Source organism: Cupressus sempervirens, chromosome 1, assembly GCF_028749045.1.
Source record: "Cupressus sempervirens isolate cs-2001-9-10 chromosome 1, ASM2874904v1, whole genome shotgun sequence".
NCBI classification, from domain to species: Eukaryota; Viridiplantae; Streptophyta; class Pinopsida; order Cupressales; family Cupressaceae; genus Cupressus; species Cupressus sempervirens.
The window spans coordinates 882117046-882125473 of record NC_143118.1 but is presented as its reverse complement, the minus strand read 5'-3'; positions in this window follow the sequence as shown (position 1 = coordinate 882125473).

Sequence of the window (8428 nt, the reverse complement as noted above, 5' to 3'; positions counted from 1 at the left end):
TTGTTGATAAGAGTAAGACTATTGTTCATCAAAAAAAGTTATCTAATCCTAAAGTACATCAAAATAAACAAATCAACCAACATAGTTGATGATCAAGCAATTATTGCATCAAATTTTTAATGGTTTCCTTTATCATCTTCAAGGTTCTATTAATCTTCTTGTGACTCTTTCAAATAATATTATTCATACTACCATTGTTGTTATTCATACTTTTGATCAATTTCAAGTTAAGATGGGTATTTTGTGGCTCTCTTCCATGCAAGTTGTATCCTCTCCTATTCATAAGTGTACAAAATTTTCACATAAATGAGAAGTTGCCACCATTAATCATTCTCTTTATAAAACATTTCACCCTCAAGATTTTGTTGATAAATATATCTATGGGCTATGTCTCCCTCAAAAACTAGCTAACTACCCTAATCATTTAAGTATCCTATAAGAAATATAAGGTAGACAAGATTATTGAGATTAATCTTCCTACGTTTGATCCTCCTGCAATTGTCTTCCCTACTCCACATATCCCTCTACCTATCATTCCTCACCCCATAGTTTTTCCTTCTTTAAAACCTATGACCTTTGATCCTAATCATTTAATTTAATCTTATAAAACCATTCACAATCAACACACTCATAAGCATCACAAGAACCATGAAGATAAGACCAAGGCCCATGCTCTTGCTTCTCAAATTTCATCTTCATCCTAAAATTTGTCATCCTTCATTCAACCCATTCTTGAGCCTTGGGAGGAGATTAAGCACAATAATAACATGTAAATTAATAAACATGATGATTCTATTCATAATTTAGATTATATTAATCTTGATATTGATGATACCTTTGATGATGATTCCAATGAACATGTTAGTGATGATGAGTATTAAAATATTAAAATGGATTATGGTTTTCCTATCATGCTCTTTCTACACATTTAACACTCAATACTAGTGATGATTACTATGAATCTGACTAGATTCGTTACATGGATCTAGTTGTGGTTCCTAATGTGTTGGTTGTTGTCCCTCTAGAAATTCTCCCACCTTTCCCTAATGTTATAGAACAATATATTGGGGAGGGGGGGAACAATGTGACACAGTTGAAGTGGACTTCTCTAGCATGGTATTCTTTGTGTATTTTTGTTTTTCTCCTACCATGTTGTGCTCTTTTTTATATGTTTTGTCTATATTTCTTTAGACAACTCTTATTTTTCTATTTGTACAAGATGATAAAGCAATCAAACATGTCATACATCTTATTCTATTTGTATCTCTATTCTTCAATTGGTTATTACATGTTATGTTATAAATGTGGTATTATACATACACGTTCCCTTGTGTAGTCTATTTGGATGCTTGTGACATGGTAGCACCAATTCTTTTTGGTCTCCATGTTGTAGGAACAAAAAAAGTCTTCTACATATCTCTCATGTTCTTTTTCCTCCATTGTATTGTAGTTATAATTTCTTTGGGGAAAGATGAAATTGTATACTTTATATAATATTACATATTATTATATGATCATATACTAACCACAGAGTTAGTAGATCCCTTCATTCTCTCTCTCTCTCTCTCTCTCTCTCTCTCTCTCTCTCTCTCTCTCTCTCTCTCTCTCTCTCTCTCTCTCTCTCTTCCTTCTTCATATGTTTATTTCCCTTGAAGTATTCTATCTTGAAGGAACTTCATAGTGGAAACACTTCTAGATGATGAATGTATGCTTTTGTTAAAGTAATTTCTCACATTAAGATTATTCAAATAACTTTAAAGTAGGGGCATACACTTTGCTCACTTGTGCACACATACACTTTAACAATTTGGTTTCATTTATTGAACTATTGACCGTTCATGTGGGCTTTATATTTTTTGTTCTTTTGGATCTTTCTTTGGACTACTGATTTTCTAGAAGGCTCAATCCTTGATTTAATCCCTCTTTGGGTTAATGAAAATATATGAGCCTTGATTATTGTTTGACCCTTTTTTCGTCTATTGATAGTCTAGGAAGCCTAATCTTGTTTTCAATCCCTTAAGGACACACACATCCTTATGCCAATGACATATTTTTTATTCTTCCTTTTGTGACATGGAGTTTCCTTCAGGATAAATATTTTTTGATGAATTGACTAGCATACTACACACCTGTTGGACCATTCAAATCATCTCTGCTAGGTCGAATGACATTCCACACACACTTTCTAGACCATTCAAAATCATTTTTTATTGCAACACTCTATTTTTAATTTAGTTCACAATAAGGAATAGAAACTTTGTTGGGAAAGTTTGCTACACTTTTTCTTGTTAGTGACGTCCCCCTTATTGTGACTTTTTATATGATGAAGACTCAAGTATAGTTAGGGGCTTAGTGGTTTCTTTATCTCCTTAGTCAGAATCAAAACAAATTTCTCTCTTGATCTACTATACCATGAGTTTGAGAGAACTCATAGGCCTGCTAAAGTGGGGCCTAACTTTACTATATTAAAATAGAAGCACCTACCATTTAAGACCTTTTAGTACTCAACATTTAGTGACCTTATGGCCCATGGATGAATTTATACTCAATCATCTCTTCTTCCTATTATGTTGTTGAAATAAGATTGTTGAAGTGAAGAAGATTGATGCAACTATCATGGAGCAATCATTATTTTTTTAGTGATGTCAAACTTACTAATGTCAAACTTACTACTTATTGGTGAGGAAATTGCTTACTTTGGTATTAATGCTATCATTTTTTTGATTAATGAAGAGGATTTGAAAAGTAAGGATAACAAGAGAACCTAGAGAAAGGTTGAGTTTTTTGGTGTATAAAAAGTGCACTAAGACCAAGCAAGACATTGATGATATTGTGTATTGTCAATCTTCATAAGGCTAAAGTGAGTGGTTACTTTAGATAAGCCTAGATGGAGTTTTTTCATAAAAAGTGTTTGCCAAGCCTAGCCGAGCAAACAATGTAAGCCAAGAAAGTTTAGTTCAGGCTAAGCAGAAAATAGTATATGTCGAGTGTCAGAAAAATAGTATGTGTTGAGCGTAAGAAAAATAGTGTTAGTTTCAAGCATCCAGGAAATAAAAGTAGTAACCAAGCAAGGAAGACTTAGTTGATGTTAAGAAACTCAATGTTGGCTGAGCATCAGAAGACTATTATTATTGAGTGAACAGTGTGGATGCCAAGTAATAGTAAAAAGAGTTTAATCAAAGATTTAACGAATACGAGCTGACAAAGTTGATTTCTTGAATTTTGTGAAGCATGTGGAAAGGTTGTATGATGAGCTGGTGGCACATAAATCAAGATAAACTATTTGAGGAAAATTTAAAGAGGTTTGTAAAAGAAGTTTCTAGAAGGGACTAAAATGGAAATCTGGGTAGATTCATTGAATCTTACCTAAACCGAGAATGGAATATTGTGGTTAAGAGAAAAAAGACCTAAACTCTCTATTTATAGAGATAGCAGGCTAGAAGCAACAATTGTCATGTGTGAGAACCTAAGGAAGACAATAAGTCTAAGGTGTTTCTTCAAGAAGAGTCTACAATTAGCATACAAAGAAAGAAGGCTTAAGATTTTAAAGGCTTGAAGGGTGAACAAGCAATCATAGATGAAGGGTATGAATGAAAAGAAGAATGGAGGACTAAACCAAAGATATGTAATCTACAAGTGAGTTTTGTTTTATTATTAGATCAAGTCCCACCACTACTTTCTAATAATTGTATCAGTTTGGATAAATCTTTTGGATTTAGGTTGACCTAACAATCATTTGTAAATCCTTTAACAGCGTGACATTCTAAAGGAATGTTCTAATGTCCTCTAACAAGGCTCACTCCTAATAGGGTGATTGAAATCTTTTAACCAGGTCACATTTAACAATGCATTTTGTAACCTTTAATAGGGTCAGCTCCTCATAGAGCTCACTTCAGAAGAGTGAAATTTGGAAGCATGTTACTGTCATCTTTTCCCAAATTGGATTTCCACATAAAATCCTTTTGCCAAAATGTGTGGTTGGCTTTGTGGTTTCGCATGTTTACATTTTTGGAAATTTATCTTGACATAGGAAAATAATATGCATATGTTTGATGTATTTAATAGTCAATGCATTTATAAGGATAAGTTGTAGTACTAAAATATTTGCACCTTGGATAATTGATTCACCACCCTCTCAGTTATTCTAAAGTATTCCAACATATGCCACATATCCTCCCGTATCTTCAATGAAAATTTTGAGACCTCAGAGATAGCTCCTTGTGACCCAACCCTTGGATAGGTCAACCCAAGTCTACCTATTGCCCAAGGATTTCAAATCCTAGAGTCTATTTTATCTCAAGGTTGTAAATTGTAAAATTGGGCGACCTTATTTGCTTGCTTTTTTTTCATGCCCAAAAACTAGTATAAAAGGAAGACTAGTCACCTCTTTTCACATTTGGACAGATCAAGAGACATCTAGTAGAAATATAGCAATCATAAGATATCAAAATCATTCAAACATTTAAGCAACAATATTTCCATCAAGCATTCAAGGCATTAAAATATTCAAGGATCGTTGGTGAGCATTTCCTTTTGAAGATGTAATATTTTGTTGACCATCTAGGGAGGAGATCAATATTGAGACATTTGTCATCTTCTTCATTGATGTACATTTACATCCATGGCTCCATGATGTAGTTTTGGTAGATCCATTGCATTTGTGGAGATTTTTTGCATCCTTTATTGCAAATTCAATATATACAACATACAAGCATTACAAAATCCTTATTGATAAGGTTTTCTACAAGCAAGCTAAATATTCACATTTGTCTTTATTTCCTTTGCATTTAAATTTAAATTTTGATTCCTCAATCTACGGATTGACCAAGGAAATCCCTCATCTTCCTAAAATAAAAACAAAAAATTTACTGTGCGTAGGACTAGGATAGCCAAATTCTAATAATAGATATAGAAACTACTCACCAAAACATTTTTGAAGAAGTTGGTTCAAATTTGCTATGGTGTCCTAGAAAGATGGTGAATGTTTTGTAAAGCATCTAGACACATTACCATTAGGTCAATGTCTTTCTGAGGCTTTTTGAAAAATAAAATTTTCTAGGTTTCCTATTGCGATTGTAAATTCACAGTCAAAAGTTTTTTATGGATTCAGATCCTCAATATTTGGATTAAAAAGGAATATTCCTCTACACATTTCAAGTCGAGTACTTCATCTATCATTTCACTTTTTAATCTAGACCTCTTTTCATATTTTAATTAGGTTGATCATATATACTTAGGACCTAAATCTATCTTATTCTTCTCATTTAATCAATTAAATCAATTTCACATTTATAATTACACATGTTTAATCAAACTTGTCATTGCATGAAAGAGGACTTTCTTGTGTAATTCCTTGATGTAACTTGGGTTTAGCTTTAGCATCTATTTATCCCTTTGGATTATGCTAATCTAAATTAGATTATATTGAGATTTATGCTTGGAAGCCCCTCTTTCTCTTGCATTAAATGCTAGTTTGGAAGTGGTTAGTTAATAAATTCACCTCACATAGTTTAAATTGGTAAATCCATTAACACACCCATTTTCAATGCTAGGAAACTTTAAATTACCTTTTAACAAAATATTATGTAAGGAACATTATAGATGAGGTATTTAAAACCTAATCAAATCCAAATGAAAGGTACATATTAAAAAATAATTAAAATGTTATTTACTATTTTTTTTTAAGGAATGTAATGTATGTTAGGCTCACCAAAAAATGTATAACACAGTAATACATCCTAGATACAAGCAAACAAGAAAAAAATAAAAATTTAACATCATCAAGAGACCCTAGTTTAAGGAGCTAGAATTCATAAATATGCTAAATGAAATGCTTCTAGATGGTAAAGAAAATCAATAAAAATACTTAATTAAAAATTCATAGATATATTATTGTGCTAAGTATTAGTAATCAACTCATTCATTTATTAGACCCTCTTCTAATCCTAAATGAAAATTTTAAAATCTCCAAACTCTGTGTTTGATTTTATGGTTGACTTTTGTGGATGTAAACCTAATGTATAAATATGAACCACATGAATATTATTTATTCAAGATTCCAATTCTATGATCTTCTCTTCACGATTTTTGTGACCTACAATAGTTGATTGTTGGTATTAAACAAAACCTTTCTAAGAATTCACTATGCAAGGATAGTCTCCCTAGGCCAAGCCCTTGTGGTTCACTTTAAATATATAAGACAATAAGAAACCATTTACTTCATTTCTATGGTGATGCAAGGAGACAATGCAATGATGGTGTACAATAATAAAATAAATTTATCTTATGTGATTGTATCGAGATGCTCTCCTTTATGATCCTTTGACTATTTAGGCAATGAAAAGAGACTAAGGCGTGTTCTCAAATGTAATATCATACTATACAAGTCAATAATTTTGTGCTTTACTTGGCTCATAATGGCTAGTTTCATGACACAATGAAAACCCAAATATACATTTGTGTTTTGAAAGAAAGTCAATAATTTTGTGGTTTACTTGGCTCATAATGACTAGTTGGAGGGACACAATGAAAACCCAAATATAAATTTGTGTTTTGAAATCTCAAGACTTACTTTAGCACCAAAAAAATTAATTTTATGAATGTGAAAATAAACTAGATAATCAATAGGACAAGATTAGTATCTACAACATATCTAGATGAAATAAAGTAATGGAAAAGGGATATCATCTAGGATTTTCACTTTGTTAGGGTTTTCTTGCTTCATGTGAACTTGCAATTTTTTTTGCGTATGGCCTTTCGCTTGCACTCCCCTTCTGTCAGCACTTGTCATACCGCATTTACTGCGGGAACTTTAGGTTAGGATATAATGGCTCTGGCCAGCGGTGAACTAGTTGTTTCTGGTGTTCACAGTGCTGCTTCAGATTGCCATGGCACTGCCACTGAAAAAATGCCTGCGCAAGTTTGTCCCAAAGGTTTTCCATGAGGTAAGCCTGATCTTGTCCTTCCTTTGCAAGAATTTGATGCCGCATGTGACTGGTTAGAACAACATACCTTGATAGGGTATTTTGTTGGTAGAACCCCCCTGAAGCTATGCTCAGAGAATGGGTTAACAAAAGCTAGACCCCTCATGGTGTCCGCCTTGACATTGTGCAAAACCTTACCAAAGGTTTTTTTTATTTCGCTTCGCTAACCCGTCGCAAGCTGACACGGTTTTTACCAACGACCCTTGGTCTGTGCATTCCTCTCTGCTTGTTTTTCAGAAATGGTCCCGAGAATTCTCTGTCTTGGATGATAAAAAGCTTAGGGTTCTTGTTTGAGTTGAATTCCCAGGTCTACCCTTGCCCTGCTGGCCTTTTATTGAGTCTATTTCCCAAGCCCTTGGCAAAGTTGTTACCAAAGAGCCAAAAAAAAATTTAATGCTCGCCCTCAGTGGCATGTTTGCATTGAAGTTGATCTTTCTAAAGATCTCAAGGATTTGGTGGAAATCTAGATTGGCACTCAAACCTTCACATAGAAGGTGCTTTACTTGAACCTACCTAACACCTGTTATAGGTGCCAGTCTGCGGAACACAAGATCAAGGACTACCCTTTGGCCACGCCTAGGGTCAAACCCTAGCCTAAAGCGATGCCTGTCATGTAGGTCGAAGGAAAAAAGAAGAATGGGTTACTGTTGGGCACAAAGGCAAGCCTGCTTTGAATCCTTTGCCGCCCAAGCCATCCTATGCGGCCATAACCACGATTCCTCCTACTTTCATCAAAGTATCAACACCTACTAGTGTGGAGATGCCAGCGGCTTCTGTTGCACAAATTTTGATTCCACAGGTTTCAAACCCTACTAGCTTGTTGGGGATTAAGGCAGCTGCTAGGACCTCATCCTTGGCTGGGGCTTGTTCTCCTCTTGCAGTCTCTTCCATAGTACCACTAGCAACAAGGCATTCTCGTAGTCCTCCTAGACATGCGGAGATATCAAGGGTCAAATGATAGGCTATAAGTCCAGAGGATTTTCCATCTGACTTTCACCCGGTTTCTACCTTTTTGCAGAATAGTTACTCCTCTCTTGAGGATGAGGATGATATGGAAGAGTTTTCATGAAATTCCTCTCTTGGAATGTTTGAGGTCTTATAGACCTCCCCAAAAAATTCTATGTCCGAGATACCCGTCATAGACTTGGGAATTTATATTTTCTTTGCCTGCAAGAAGTTAAGATTTTTGGTTTCATGCTTTCTACTACATGCCGCATCATTTGGCAAGATAGCGTCATGTTTTCTTCTTAGCATGAAGCTGGCCGAGGTGGTGTAGTTACTCTCCTATCACCTTGCCTTCATTCTGATATTATATCGCACAGTTTTGACCCCATAAACCGTATTATTTGGTTTTTTCTTTCCATCAACAATCATTCTTTTGGAGTCATTAATGTTTATGCCTCCAATGATGCTGTGGAAAGGGTGCAAATGTGGGTTTGGCTTGC